Here is a 16,503-nt window from a genome sequence, read left to right on the forward strand (position 1 = left end):
TAGAACTTCAGTTTGGAAACGGATGAGGAGAACATTTCAGTAGAGTCCATAGCAGGAGGCTATGGCTATAAAAAGAAAATACTTTTTTTGGAGCAGTGGGAGTGAGGTAATAAGAAATCCAGCTTGACCAAAGACATCATATATATATATGGGGTATAGTTATAGGAAAAAACGCACTAGCAAAGGTTAGGTCCAAATCATCACAAGCCTTGACTGCCAGGCTATGCAGTTTGATTTTGATTTTGTAGGTTCTGGGAAACCACTGAAAGTTAAACTAATTGGCATAGCAATAAAAGTCCTCTATAAATGAATCTCAAAATCCCTTTGTAAATTCTTAGCATACAAGGTCCCCACCAGCACACTGATACACACCCTTAGATCCAGACATTTTGCTCAATCCCCAGACATACCCTATTATTGTACACCTCCTTTTCTTTGGCTTATTCTGTTCTGAATTGTTTTGTAGCCTACAAACACCTTTATCAAGTCTTATTTATTCTAAAAAAAGCCCAGCCTAAGCACTACTTTCATGATATTCTTATCCCAAAACAGAAATTGCTCTTTTCTCCTCCTACAGCTGATTTCTTTCAACCAGTTGATCCACATGGAGATATTACTGGGAGACTGACTCAAGAGCATTTCTCAAGTCCCTTCTTTCTCCCTTGCCATGTCCCACAGAGGGGTCGTAAAAACTAAGTACTCATTTTCTGAGCCTTTCTCACAGTTAAGTGAGGTCACGTGGCACAGTTCTGACATTTAATCAGGATGCTTAACAAGTAAGCTTATGCTTCCTTATAAAAGAGTCAGGCACCAGATAGGAGTTCTCTGCTTCTTCCTCCTGCTTTGAACACTGACAAGGTGCTCACAGATAGGACAGCCACCTTGCAATCAAGAGGTGAAAGCACAAGACCAGAAACACGTGCCAAGGGTGACAAAGCGAAGGGATGGGATATTGTTGAACTACTGTGTCTGGTCAGGACTGCTCATCTACACATTTCTGACATGTGAAAAATTAAAATGATTTATTGTGTGACACTGCTAATTGAATTTTTTGTTTCTTACTGATGAAAGCATTCCTATTGGATATGGTTTATTTGCCCATCTTTGCTACCAGATTATACATTTTTGATTTAATATATTTTAAATTTCTTGTGGAAAGTTGAAATTTGAAATACCTTTATCTTTGTATTTATTTATATTGTCCCAAACTTTAGTACAGACCTTCAATCAGTGCTGAATGGATTGAATATGGTTTCATCTATCAATGTGATAAATTCAACTAAGAATGAGAAGGAGAAACTAAACATAACAGCTAGATAAACACAACTTAATATTGTACTTTCTTAAAAGATGTTCTGTGAAGTCCATTTCCAGATTTTATCATTTCCCCTTATTAACATATCATTTAACTGGGCAAAGCTGAACTCAGAAATTTAGTGAGTCAGTTTCCACCTTATTTAGATGAACTTCGGAATGGAAGTAACTAGTTTTTGTAAGCTATCACACAAGGAAAAGATAAACAACTAGTGGCAGTCATGTAAATACGGCTGGACTTTTCCAGTGATGTCATCATTTTTCACTTTTTATTGCTTCTTGTTTGCACTGTTCTCCCATGCATCCAGAGAAGCATCTGCTATGTTCACTAAACTCCAAGGATCCACTCTGAAGTTACTTTCAGGTTCTGTACCAATAAAATCATCATCTAAAATTAATAATCAATTGCTGTTGTTGAATGGGAGGATTCAAAGCATATACAGCCCCTAGAATTTATTCTGTTGAAGTCAGTTATGAAATGTCAAGTGATGGAATTGCCGAGTATATTTTCTAACTTTGAGTAGTAGTACTAAAAGCATTTAGTTATTACGAGTATTACACATAATATCATTACTTCCATTGAGGTCTTTTTCTTTATTTTCCAGTTATGTGCAAAAATTACAGTAATTTTTTACCTTATGTGGTCAAAGGTCAGTATGCATAAACCTCTTTTAGAATAATCATCGAACTTTTAAACAATTATTTGGGTATAACTTTTAAAGGATCATTTTCTTGAATACTGACTTAATGCAACACTGCTGCTCTTGTATACAATATGAAATCTATACCAAAAACTCATGTTGCTTGGAAATGATTACTGAGGAAACATTTCTCTGATCAATGTGCTTGGGATTTAAGCAGTTTCTCAACTAGGATGAGAATGTGATGGGAAGACAAAGCACCTACCATTTGAATGACAATGGAAATCTCAGTGCCACGCATATTTCTTTTCTCTTAACAAATAGCATAATTATGTGTCTGTCTTTCACAGAAAGACAAAAGCTTTCTGAGCCAATTAGCTTTAAGACCTTATGGGTAAGAAAATCAAACCTAATTGAAATGCACCATGGCAATTCTATGACTGCATACCTTGTTGGCATTAACTGGGATTATTCTTCTAAAGGGTAAGGGATGTTAGTGAATGTGCAATGAAGCATCTTACAAAAAGTCATTGTGCCCTTGGGGTATCATTGTGATTTGTCAGTGACAGTGAGAACAGGGAGATGGAGGTTCACTATAATAAAACCCCAGATCAATAAAAATATGAAATGAAAAGGGTATCTTCAGTATAGATGTTAGATACTTGCATTTGATGGACACAACTACAGTTTCAGAACCAATCCAAAATTGACAAGGAGAGGCTCTACTCTGAAATAATAATTCCCTGGGATATTATTATGAACTGAGAGATGCCTACAAAATATGAGATCATCATCTTCATTTTGTTTAGATTTTACATCACAAATTCAGTAAATATGTCCCCAGATGTGAAATTCTTCAGGCAGCATTAAAGGCAAAATGAAAACAGAGATGATATATATAGTCTGGCTGATTAAATAAGCTAAATTATGCATTTTCTAATATACTTCCGTGGGTGTTTTTTGTTTGTTTTTTGTTTATTTTTTTAAGGGGGGAATCTGCCTACAAAATGCTCGAAAACAAATGCTATGGCTGGTAAAGGAGTGCCCCCAGTTGAATAACATTGCTAGGGAGTGCTTGCCCTCCATGCAAAACACAGCAGAAATCTTAGCCTGTCAGCCCAGGGCATTCTGGTCTGCAAGCCACTTGCACTGAATATTTCCAGATAAGTGAAGCAAATGTAGGTAGGGATGGGTATTTTTGATTATTAATAACAATACCAGCATTATTTATGGAACACTTTGCATGCATTAGTTCCCTGAAGTTTTCCAACACTCCTATGCAGTAGGTTTCTTTACCAGGTCCAGCCTGCCAACGAGGAAAGTGCCTATGAAGAGCAGAGAGGTCAACCACGTGCCCAGAGTCAACCACATGTAAGCAGTGGACACAGGCCCAATGCTGCCTCTACAACAGTATCCACTACATGGCCCAATGCTGCCTCTACAGTAGTATCCACCACATGGCTCTGTAAAGCAGAGACTTTACCGGATTTTTACTTGACTTTGACTGATTCCAAAGCAGCATATACAGCAAAATTTCAATGGTTTCATTTAGCACTAATATTTACATCAGATTTTCCTGTTTGAGATATTACCTCATTTTAGCTTTTCGGCTAAAAGTCAAGAACCCCTGACAAGATACATTGTTCAGTTGGGGGGGGGGGCGGGATCATCAAAGTGATCTTTTTCAGCTATGTTTAAATTTCAGCTATGGTTTAAAATTCTGCTTTTTTCTCTTCACCAGTTGACCTTCTTTGGTCACCTTTTCTTCTATTCTTTTCTCTAATTAGAGAAACCGCAAAATCCCAGAGGTGTTAGATTAGAAGCATTAGCTCACAGGATTGTAAAATGCTGTTCCAGATCCCAATGTAATCGTCCAAGAGACCCTGGCGGTAGGGTGGGTAAAAGAAACACTTCAATAATGCATGAAGCATTGCCACAGGCACCCATGTTATGCCTCAAAAGGGAAGCTCTAGAGATGCATCAGTGCAAATCATTCCAGAACATGAGAGCCTGCATGAAACGTTAACATTGATTTACTATCCCAGGTGGACTACTTGTGAAAGTGAGTGACTCTCTAAAGTGCTTCAAAGGAGAAGAGAGAGAAAAATCCATAGGCCTGCTCCATTTAGTCCTCCGAGGAACAGGTTTATTTTCTGCCACATGACCACCTTTAATAATATTGCAGCGTTTTTAGAAAGGATGGATATGATTTCCCTAACCCACATTCCCCATCTGAGAAACAGCACTAAACAATTAACTATTAATGACAAGAAAAAAATAAGCTTTCTTCCCCTTGGCTGTCTATTACAGTGCACTGAGCTGGTAGCTTGAGTAGTTTGGTGTGTGAATCTGTCCAGAAGATATCATCTTAGGGGTAAGAAAAGTACACTCTTCAGAAAGTGCCCTTCTCACGGATAAAACTAGAGCTAAATGGTTTCTCCATCATTATTGCAGATGCACTTCCATTTTCATAGATCATGGATGGATTAAAAATTTCACTGAATAGAATCAGCAAGGGGAAGGTTGTACAGTTGCTTTCTGGAGTTACCAAATCACCCGCCAGTTTAAGAGCTTGATTATTTAGATGTTCTTTTTTTCTGAAAATCAAGGCTTGGGTATCGAATTAATTTTAAATTTTAGAACCTGGGGGAAAGAATTTCAACATACTCTCTGACATAATTTACTGCACTTAAAAATTTTTACTGCTCTTAAAATATTTATTTTTAGTTTCATTTAAACTAAAAAAAAAAAAGCCCCCGTCCCCAATTCAACCACGTCTTCCACCTCACCTCCCATCTCTGGCAACCATCAACCTGTTCTCTGTATTTATGAGCCTAGTGTTTCTTCCCTTTTTTTGTAGGTTTTATGTATAAGAAAGATTCTAGGGTATTTTGTCTTTCTCTATTTCACTTAGCATAATGCCCTCGGAATCCATCCAAGTCATTGCGAATGGCAAGACTTCATTCTTGTTTATGGCCTAATAATGCATATGCATACCACAATTTCTTTATCCACTCAACTATTGGTATTCACTGAGGTCATTTCCATGTCTTGGCTATTATAAATAATGCTGCAATAAACATGGGAGCCCATACATCTTTTCATATTAGAGTTTTCATTTTCTTCAGATAAATGAACACTCAGAAGTGGAATCGGTTCATAAGGTAGTTCTTTTTTAATTTTTTGTGAAACCTCCATACTGTTTTCCATAGTGGTTTGCACCAATTTACATTACTACCAACAGTGCATAAGGGTTACCTTTCCTCCACAACCTTGCCAACACTTGCTGTTTCTTGTCTTTTTAATAATAGCCATTCAAACAGCTGTGAAGTAATACCTCATGGTGGTTGTGATGTGCATTTTCCTGGTGACTAATAATGTTGAGCATCTGTACATTTCCTTTGGAAAAATGTCTATCCAGATTTTTCTTTTGGTATTGAATGAATTATTTTTGAATATTAGCATCTTATCAGATGTATGATTTACAATTATTTCCTCCCATTAGGTAGACTGCCTTTTCATTTTGTTTTTGGTTTCCTTTGCTGGGAAGAAGCTTTTTACTTTGATGTAGTTCCACTTGTTTATTTTTACTCTTGTGACTTTTTTTTTTTTTTTTTTTTTTGTCTTTTTAGGGCCACACCCACGGCATATGGAGTTTCCCAGACTAGGGGTCGAATTGGAGCTGCAGCCACTGGCCTAAGCCATGGCCACAGCACCAGATCCAAGCCATGTCTGTAACCTATACCACAGATCATGGCAAAAATGCCAGATCCTTAACCCACTGACTGAGGCCAGGGATCAAACCTGCATCCTCATGGATATTAGTCAGATTTGTTTCCACTGAGCCATGATGGGAACTCCTTGTTGCTTTCTTTTTATGTGTCAGATTTAAATTATCACCAAGACCTGTGTCAAGGATGGAGTTCACATTGGGGCTCAGCAGATTAAGAGCCCAACATAGTTTCTGGAGATGTGGGCTTTATCCCTGGCCTCACTCAGAGGGTGAAGGATCCATCGTTGCTACAAGCTGATGAGTAGGTCACAGATGTGGTTCATATCTGGTGTTCCTGGTAGGCTGCAGCTGCAGTCTGATTCAAACCCTAGCCTGGGAACCTCCTTATGCCACAAGTGTGGCCGTAAAAAGAAAAAAGACCTATGTCAAGGTCTTACTGCCTGTTTTCTTCTATGAGTTTTACAGTTTTGGGTCTTACAATCAAGCCTTAAATTCATTTTGAGTTAATTTTTGTATATGGTATAAGATAGTGGTCCAGTTTCATTCTTTGACATGTGGCTGTCCAATTTCCCAACACCATTTATTGACGAGATTGTCTTTTCTCCATTGTATATTCTTGGCTCCTTTGTTATAAAATTAACTGATCATATATATGTGGGTTTATTTCTGGGCTACATATTCTATTCTACTGATCTATGTGTCTATTTTTATGTAATACCATATTGTTTTAACCGCTACAGTTTTGTAACATAGTTTGAAATCAGGGTGTGTGATGCCTCCAGCTTTGTTCTTCTTTTTCAAAACTTCTTTGGCTATTCAGGGTATTTCATGGTTCTAATACAAACTTTAAGACTATTTCTTATTTTTCTGTGAAAAATGCCATTGGAATTTTGATAGGAATTGCACTGCATCTGTATATTGCTTTGGGTACTATGGACATTTTAATAATATTAATTTTTCCAATCCATAAAACATGGAATATATTTTCACTTATTTGTGTCTTCTTCAATTTCTTTCATTAATATCTTATAGTTTTTAATATACAAACTTTGCACCTTCTTGGTGAACTTTATTCCTAGGTATTTTATTCTTGATGCAAAAAATGTGAGTGGGACTGTTTTCTTTCTCTTTCTTTCTTTTCTTTTCTTTTTCTTTTTTTTTTTTTTTTTTTTTTTTTTTGCTTTTTAGGGCACACTGGCATAAGGAAGTTCCCAGGCTATGGGTCGAATTGAAGCTACAGGTGCCGGCCTACACCACAGCCACAGCAACACAGGATCTGAGCCACGTCTGTGACCTACAGCATAGCTCACAGCAATGTCAGATCCTTAACCCACTGAGCAAAGCCTGGGATCAAACCTGCATCCTCAGGATTAAAAGTCAAGTTTGTTACCATTGAGTCACAATGGGAACTCCAGGACTGTTTTCTTAATTTCTCTTTCTGATAGTTCATGATTAGTGCAAAGAAATGTAACAGAGTTTTGTGTATTGATTGTGTACCCTGAAACTTTACTGAATTTGTTTATTAGTTCTAACAGTGTGTTGATGGAGTCTTTAGAGTTTTCTATATATAATATCATGTCATCTGCAAATATTGACAATTTTACTTTTTCTTTCCAATTTAGATGCCTTTTATCTCTTTTTCTTGCCTAGTTGCTTTGGCTAGGATTTTCAGTACCATGTTGAGTAAAAATGATGGCAGTGGACATCCTTGTCTTGTTTCTGATCTTAGAGCAAAAGCTTTCAAAGCTTTTTTCCATTCAGTGAGATATATGTGGGCTTGTCATACATGACCTTTGTTACCTTGAGGTATGTTCCCTCCTGCCTTGTTGAGAGTTTTTATCATAAATGGATTTTGAATTTTCTCAAACGCTTTTTCTGCATCTATTAAGATGATATTATTTTTATCTTTTATTTTGGTAATGTGATATTTGATAATTTAGTAACATGGACCAATTTGTGGATGTTGAGCAATCCTTGCATCCCTAAAGTAAATTCCACTTGATTATGGTATGTGATCATTTTGGACTATCTCCAAGTCAGGGTTGAGAGCCATTGCTTTTGCTGATACCTCTTTTGCTATATCATGTGATACCTTAAATTTTAAAGCTATGCATCAGGAACTAAGCTTTTCATCTCTTTGCCCAAGCACATAAATTCATCATCCTGTTCATGGTATTAGCTGGTGAGATGTCATATCTTTGACTCATTTTCCCTTTAAAATATTGACACTTAAAGTATTTAAAAATCTTAGAATTAAATAAAGACTATACCTTCTTGACAATGCCCTCTAGAAGACAAAAGATAATTTCAGTATTGATCCACCACAAGCCTTTTGGCAAACCTTCTGAAAACTCTGTCTCAAGGCGAATATTTTACTTTCTTGCCAAAATAGAATTTAATCCCATTAGAAATTTCCCTATCAACATCAATTTCCTGTCTTGTTTAACCTGATTGAATTTTTAAGTCCCATGGACATTTTGCTTCTTCAAATTCAAGAAGTCAGGAATCAAACATTCAAGCATCATAAAATAACAGGGACTGATTTAGCTTCTTGCCTGAAACAAATATAGAACCAGACAAATATATGAAACAATGGTTTTCAGACATTGGACAACAAGTCACCTAGGATGATAATCCCTGAGACGAGGAAACCAAATGGGAGTCTTACTAGTTTTATCAGATTTCTGCCTGGAAAAAGGAGAATCTGAATGGAGCCCAGAAGAATCTCTGAGTTTGGAGTTTAGGAAGGGGAAGGAGGCTGGAATTTGTAGGATAGGGTCCTAGAGAATAGAAACTTCACGGAAAGGAGAGACCTGCCTAGAAAGATTGTTCCGGAAATCATACAGCTTGAATCTTCAGCTAAACCTTAACTAGAACACAGTTGGGAGGAAACTGCCTGAGGAAGAGGAAAAAACCACCAGAAAGGAATAAGAGGAACAGTCCTTAGAAGGCTGGGATTAGTTCCTGTTTCCACTAGCCAGAGCATCAAAACCTTATAATACATAGTGTATTGGATAAAGTATTCAGAATGGTATTTCCTCAGTAGTGGGAAAAGGTTAGTCCTAGATCAATGTCCATGGACTTTTCCTATCAAGGTTCATATAGTATATATTTTAGGCTCTACAGACCAAGAGGAAAAGTCAAATATATTTTATAGATACTTACATAATGAGAGAAAACTCCCCCATCCAACATTGACTTAGGTGGGCCATCCCATGTGGTAGGCATGCTATATATCTAACTGCCACCTGTTGCAGACATTCTTAGGATGAAAGCACTAGCCTGAGATGAAAGATCAGGCTCATATGCAGTGTTATGGACTGAATATTTGGGCCCTCCCCCCAACTCCTATGTTGAAATCCTACAGCCGAATGTGGTGATTTTAAGAGGTAGGACCTTTGGGAAGTAATTAGCCTTAGATGAGGTCATGAGGATGGAGTCCTCGAGAAGGAATTAGAAACCTTATAACAAGAGACCAGAGAACTTTCCCTCCTTCTCTTGTGAGGATTATAGCAAGAAGGCAGTCATCTACAAAAGAATTCTCACCAGGAGCCAGGAACTGAACTGGCAGGCACCTTGATCTTAGACTTCCTGGCCTACAGAATTGTGAGAAATACATGTTTGTTGTTTAACCATTCAGTTACGTCACATTGTTATTGCAACCGAAACTGACAAAGACAGGTGGACCCCTTGGTCAGTTTCATACTCTGCCCAGTGACATCAAGATCCTATTGTGCCTGGTTGTCCATGAGGCCAACTTAACACGGGCAGCTTGGAGTTCCCACTGTGGCGCAGTGGAAATGAATCCGACTAGTAACTATGGATGGAGTTTTGATTCCTGGCCTTGCTCAGTGGGTTAAGGATCCAGCGTTGCCATGAGCTGTAGTGTAGGTTGCAGACGCAGCTCAGATCCCATGTTGCTGTGGCTGTGGAAGAGGTTGGCAACAGCAGCTTGATTTGACCCCTACCCTGGGAACTTCCATATGCCACAGGTACAGTCCTAAAAAACAAAAAAACCCAAACTAACCAAAAAAAAAAAAAAAAAAAAAACAACATGGGCAGCTTGTTGTAGGGGAGTCAACTGGCTAAATCGCTGAATCCCAGACTGAGATTCTACCACGTGGTACTCTGAGGTTGCCAACAGTGAGGTCTCCAACTTGAAAGTGGTGTCCCATGCCAGACCTGAACAGCAGTGAGGTATGGCCACCAGCAAGGTGGCAGGCTCTGGGGATGGAGAGGGATATCTTAGTTCTGTCTCTGTGGTTCATAGTGCTTGAGCAGTGTCCTCAAGAAATACAAAAGCAGACAGTGGGTTGAATTTGACCTGCAGACTATAGTTCGATCACTTCTGCCTTAGATTAAACATTGCTCTGGTGGTCCTACCTAACAAAAAGTCTTGAAAGAATTAAGAAAGATTTGAGAGCAAGCCTTGAAAGAATCAAAAATTTTATAAGTAACTTTACTATTTGGAAATTTAATAAATAAACTTAACAAAGCTCAAAATACTTAATAAATAAAAAAATACCCAGCACGCATAAAGTTAAATTTCCCAATGTCCGAAATTCAATAAAATTTTTGCAAAGTAAGCAAACAAGTAGGAAAATACAACTCACTTTGCAGAGGAAAATTTAAAAAACAGAAATAGATACAGAAAGGACACAGAAGACAGAATTAGTAGACAAGGGCATTAAAAGAGTTATAACAAATGTACTCCATATGCTCAATGAGGTAGAGAAAAGCATGCACATTCTAAGTACAGATACTAAGACATAAAAAAGACCCTACTTTCCCTTCTAGAGATGAAAATTACAGTGTCTAGGATACAAAATACAGAGGATGGGATTAACAGCATATTAGATGAGGCAGAGGAATAGATTGGTGAGCTTAAAACCACAGCAATAGAAACTATCCAAAATGAAACACAGAGAAAAAGGATTGAAAAAAAAAAAAAAGAATACAGCCTCAGTTAGCTGTGGGACAACTTCAAGTGATTTAACATATGTATAATTAGAGCCCTTGAAGGGGAGGATAGTAGAAAAATATTTAAGGAAATGATAGATGAAATTTTTCCAAATTTAATGAAAATCTCATAACCACATATCCAAGAAGTTCAACAAACCTAACGTAGAAGAAATGTAAACAAAATTGTAATACAGAACCTCATACACAAAATGGTTAAAACATGTCAGAAGTCAGATTGTCATACTGAGTTTACCATTAATAGGAGTTTGAAGGAAATACAAATATATTAAACTATGGAAGGATGTGCAGATTTAGCATAGTAAAAACTAAGACTTAAGGAGTTCCTGTTGGGGCTCAGTGGTAACGAACCCACCTATTATCAGGATGCAGGTTTGATCCCTGGCCTCGCTCAGTGAGCTAAGGATCTAGCGTTGCTGTAAGCTGTGGTGTAGGTCACAGACCAGGCTCAGATTTGGTGGTGTTGTAGCTGTGGTGTAGGCTGGCAGCTTGAGCTCTGATTCGACCCCTAGCCTGGGAACTTCCATATGTTGAGAGTGACACCTTTAAAAGATAGATAGATAGAAAGGAAAGGAAAGCAAAGGAAAAGAAAAGAAAAGAAAGGAAAAGAAAGAAAGAGAAAAGAAAACTAAGACTTCAAAGAGAACATAGAACTTTTGGTAATTTTTATGTACTAAGCAGTTCAGGTTGTTACTCCTGATCAAAATTACTGGTATTGAAGCTGGAAAAATGGTATTATCATTCATTAATCCACTAACATCCATTCAACCAACACTTGAGCTCTTGGTTTTTTCAAAAGCACATTAGAACACATAAAAATGAACACTAGCCCTGCCCTCAGAAATCTCACGATCTAGCTACTTTCCAAGTGTCATGGATGAAACAATTTTACAATTGTTTGACAGATACACACGTAAGTTCTAGCTGTTTCTTCCTCATTTCCTTATCACATATTGCACTGAACATGAAATTACTGCTAATTGAGAAGAAATGCTCTTTCCTGAGTTATATATATCTTCTTAATGTGTGAAATCATTCTTTAGGCACATGAAGTGGGTGGTATTGCTTGTGGTAAAAATAGTTTTTTGCTCAGTCACCTCTTTATCATCCTTTTATCTCTAGCACTAATGTTTCCTGAAGCTTATCTAAAATTTTATGACAAGTAAACATGAAGCAGTCCTGCCACAGTGCACAAATATTTACAAACAAGTATGTAATGAATGGGCACACCCTAGGAAAAATGACCTTTATAAAGGTGATATGCAAATGGGAAAATGAATAGGCATTCTTCAAGTAAAATGACCTTTAAACGATTTACATACTGTGGTAGCAGTCATCACCATAAAATGATAACCAAGAACAGGTAATAAAGCAGAAGAGAGTTCAGCCTTGAAGTACTGAAAAGTATGGGACAAGGACTCACAAGGGGTCCAATGGCCCCCACTGTGTCAACAAGATGATCCAATATTCAATGAAGAAATTATTAGAAATTTTACTTATATCCACTTGTACTTAGTTCTTCAGAATTGTCTTTTTGGTGTAAGCTTTATAATGTACATGAAACACTAGTGCACTATTAGGTATTTACTATATAAACAAGCCAGCATATATACTTAGGGAATGTAATAACTTTTTAAACTTAATGGATGTATGACCAAAAAACATTTGGAAACCACAGGTCTAGATAAGACATTATAAACAGTATTAGAAACATAACTCCTTTTTTTTCATACAAACCTTCAAAATAAAAAGGTGAGAATAATATTTATTTTTAAATGTATTAAAATAAAAACTGTTTATTTTCCAACTTAAAAGTTCGAAATTTAATTTTTATAACATCAAGAAATTGATGAAGATATTTGATTTGAAATGAAGGCTTATGGGTAGCTATAGCATTTTATCAGCCCCAGCTTCTGCATTTATTTCTATGGATTTTGCAGTACTCACAGATAAGTAGCTATGAATGATCACGGTTTAACAGCTTATCTCATTCAGAAGAGGGCTTTAGTAGATCCTCAATGCTACTAGCACTGCTAAGTGGATGGATGAACAAACGAGTGAATGCCTAGATGTCTTTTAATTCAATAGAGGTAGCGGGAGAAACCTGAACATCTACACAGAAATGAATCCAGCAGGCAGTACATATTAATGTGTTTGTGGGCTGCAATATGTCAAAATTTAGCATATGTACTTGCCCTCAAAAATAGTTTAAAATTTTAAAAGCTTAAAGTATACGAAAAAAGCAAAAATGAAATATTCGTAGACTCTAGTTTTCCAAGGAAAACAATAAAAAATCTTTAGTCTGAAGACTCTTTTCTTCTCTCTCTTTCCTTGCTATAGAGAACATTACAGGGCCATTTGGCAATGAATAAGGTTTGTATATTAGCTAATAGTATCAATGTTATTTTCCTGATTTTTATAATTATTCTATCATTAAGAAAAAGAATAGTCTTATTCTTAGAGACCATACACTGAACTACTTAGGGTTAAAGAGCTCAACTATTGAAATAAATTCTCAATATAATTTAGATTAAAAATTTAATACATTTTTAAGTTGACATCTACAACTTAAACCATGATGAATTACTTGCTCAAGAAATAACCATCTGACATCACTCTTCTATTATTTTGGTACACTGTGGTGCTCAATAGGCTGAGGAAAGACTGAGAGGGACTCCTAAGGATATGCCAGTTCAAATGCCAGATTGATTTAAAGAAGGCAAGATTGTTCATACAATACTATATTCTCTAAGAAAGGAGATATGTGTATTTCAAGAGATAGATTTGTCAAAAAGAATTTTTTTTTTGGTCTTTTCAGGGCTGCCCCTCTGGCATATGGAAGTTCCCAGACTAGGAGTTGAATTGGCACTGCAGCTGCCAACCTACACCACAGCTCACAGCAATGCTGGATCCTTAACCCACTGAGCGAGGCCAGGGATTGAACTCATGTCTTCATCGATACTAATCAGGTCCGTCACCATTGAGCCATGACAGGAACTCCAAAAAGGATATATCTGATGCACACACATATGGCTATCTGTCCATCTGTCTGTCTATCTACCTATTTATCAAGAGAAGGGAAAGAAAGGGAGATAGAGAGAAGGAGGAAAGAAAAGGAAGGAGAGAGAGAATGATAAAGCCAATGTAAAATACTAACGATAGGGAAAACTAAGTGAAAGGTACATGAGAACACTATTCTACTTTTTAGGAAGTCTAAAATTATTTGTAAATAAATAGTTACAGGAGAAGACTGAAACTGATAATCTGGAAGGGAATGATACATAATGGAATGGGATATGATTTCAGATTCTAGAGTTTCTCTACTTAGATCTTACAGTGATTTGAGTAATACTTGCTTCATAGCTCTCATGTTCCTTGAAGGCTTGCTTCATTTTACCGTATGGAATACTTTATCAAGAATCTATATCAAATCACCCCAAAAGTAACAGATGTCAAATGAATTTAAAATGTTTATTAAAGGTATGGCAGAAAAATAAAATAATAATAAACACAACAAACATAATAAAAACATCTCTACTGACATGATTGGTAATAATGATAAGACAAAGACCAATTTTAGACTGTGTGTTCTCTACTCCTGAATAGAGAGAGGCATGATAGGACCTGATCCAAGCTTGTAACTTTATTTAATTCTACAAACACATACTGAGCAAGGTCCCATTTGTGTGGTGGATATACAGATGAAGAAGTGTCAACCCTGACTTTAAGGAAAGCACAGTGTTTAATAGAAAAGGAAGAATGAAATAGGATAAAGCGAAAAAAAATTGGTACTGGTCAATAAGTAGTTTCTGTGACGTATTTAGGGCCAGGGTCACAAGTAGACCATAATTCAAACAGATGTTGCCATTGAGCTGTGATATATTGGGGTTGCTGGAAAACTTGAGTTATCTAAAAATGTCATTTCAATTTATTTCACAGTGCTTAAGATTGCTACTACAGAATGCAAATGTTTTGTAAGATGTAGACCAAGTCATTATTCCCTCTAGGTTCAGGTCCTTTCTGACTTTAAAGAAATGGCAGTTTGAAAGGGAAGGTGAAGGTCAGTTAAGGGCATGGGATGCAAGACGTGGGCGGAGCCCTGGAGTAAACAGAGACTCAGAAGGGGGAGGAAGGTTGCGAGTAGACACTACCTCTTCCTGTGTTGCTTTCTTTCAGTGTGTTTGTACAGTGGCAGTAGAACTAAATAGTCCAATAATATAAATGTGTACACTTTCTACATCACAGCGCTATTGAAAGATAGTCTATGCATTCAGTCTAAACTACACCTATGAAGAGATGCTCTCCAGCTATGACAACCTAATTGCATGGAACATCAATGAACAGCACCTATTTTGTGAAGACGTAAGCTAAAATTTAAAAAAGAATAAAAGGCATATTTATTTTTGGAGTGAGTGAAGAATAATAAAAATAACTTGAAGTATTCTTGTCATAGCTCAATGGTAACGAACCTGACCAGTATCCCTGAGGACATCGGTTTGATCCCTGGCCTCGGTGGGCTAAGGATTCAGTGTTGCTGCAAGCTGTGGTGGAGGTCAGAGAGGTGGCTCGGATATGTTGTGGCTGTAGCTGTGGTGTAGGCCGGCAGCTGTAGTTCTGCTTGAACCCCTAGCTTGGGAATCTCCATATGCCAAGGTTGTGGCCCTAAAATTACAAAAAAATTAAACAAAAAATAAAATAAGAATAGCTTGAAATAACATGAGAGAAACAAAATACCACCTCGGAAAGCAAACTGGCCGCATCTAGGACTCGGGGACAGTGAGTATGTATATATATCAGCAACAATGCTTGACATGTACAATTTAAACCATAATGGAGGACCTGGGCAAAAATAATCATTAGACAGCACTCTGTTCCACTGTTTTGGGGCACAGTGGTACTCAGGAGGGCAAGAACACACCAAGAGTAACTCCTGACAAAGGCTCTCTCCTTGACAAACTTCTCTGAGCTCTTTTCACTACTGGGCCCCATCCTTGGGTCTGTCTTCAGCCTGCCCAGTCCAGTTTTAGCAAGAATTCTGTTATGTCCTTTAGAGAGACTCCCCACCCTTGATATATCATCACACTCAATATCTGATCAATTTCCTCACCCCCCACATTTGAGGCATATACATCCTTGGCCTGCCTTCAGCAAGATCCTGTTAAATACATTTAGCAAGGATCCCCTTACCTTTGCTGCCTCCTCTTAATGACTTTGCAACCACTGACCCCTCATACTGTTCCTTGGCCATAAATCTTCAGCTGTCTTGGTTGTATGTGGAGTTGAGCCTGGTTTTCTCTCTCCTATTGCAATAGTCCCAAATAAAGTCAAGTGTCAGAAAATTTTTTTCTTTAAGCCTCCAAAATAATGCCAGTTCAAAAAAATTAAGGAAAATGCCAAGTGTTATGCAGACCGTATTGTTTCCCTCAAGAAAGGAGATGTCTATCTTTCAACTGATATTTCAATATTTGTCGATATTGCTCAGATAAATGCAAAATAGGTTGAAAGCCATCATGATTTTTTTGAATACCTTGAACTTGACACTAGAGTAAATCTGGCATACTTAAGAATCATCATGAAGGCTAGTGAGGCTGGGGACTACCTGGTGAGGGGAGAAGTAAGGGAGAAATCTGTATATTTATTAAGAGAGTGACATATTTGACAAATTTGATTTCTGTGGTTAATGGGTAAAATTTAAAAAACTGATAGAAAAAGCAACACTAACATTCCAGAAAGCTCTCACTTATTTAATAAGCATTCATTGGGCATCACTGCATACAAGGCATGGGGCTGACCATGCCTTTCACTATAGGAAATAGATACAAATGAAAAGGCTGC

The 16,503-nt window shown here is 37.2% G+C and overlaps 1 protein-coding gene across 6 annotated transcripts in view; it reads right to left on the minus strand.

Annotated features, from left to right (window-relative positions):
- Positions 1 to 16,503, minus strand: part of PTPRR (protein tyrosine phosphatase receptor type R) — a 253,812-nt gene that overhangs the window by 152,342 nt on the left and 84,967 nt on the right. Inside the window, exon 3 of one of the 6 annotated variants that reach the window (XM_084956340.1) lies at positions 15,856 to 15,968. The exons of the other annotated variants lie outside the window; for them this stretch is intronic. The gene's annotated coding sequence lies outside the window, so the exon portion shown is untranslated. The remainder of the gene's footprint in view (positions 1 to 15,855; positions 15,969 to 16,503) is intronic. 6 annotated transcript variants of the gene reach the window in all.

The sequence above is a fragment of the Sus scrofa genome, chromosome 5, assembly GCF_054392235.1.
Source record: "Sus scrofa isolate SSC_HxYL_T2T_F1_AM1 chromosome 5, Sscrofa_HxYL_maternal_Yorkshire_Landrace_v2.0, whole genome shotgun sequence".
Lineage (NCBI taxonomy): Eukaryota > Metazoa > Chordata > Mammalia > Artiodactyla > Suidae > Sus > Sus scrofa.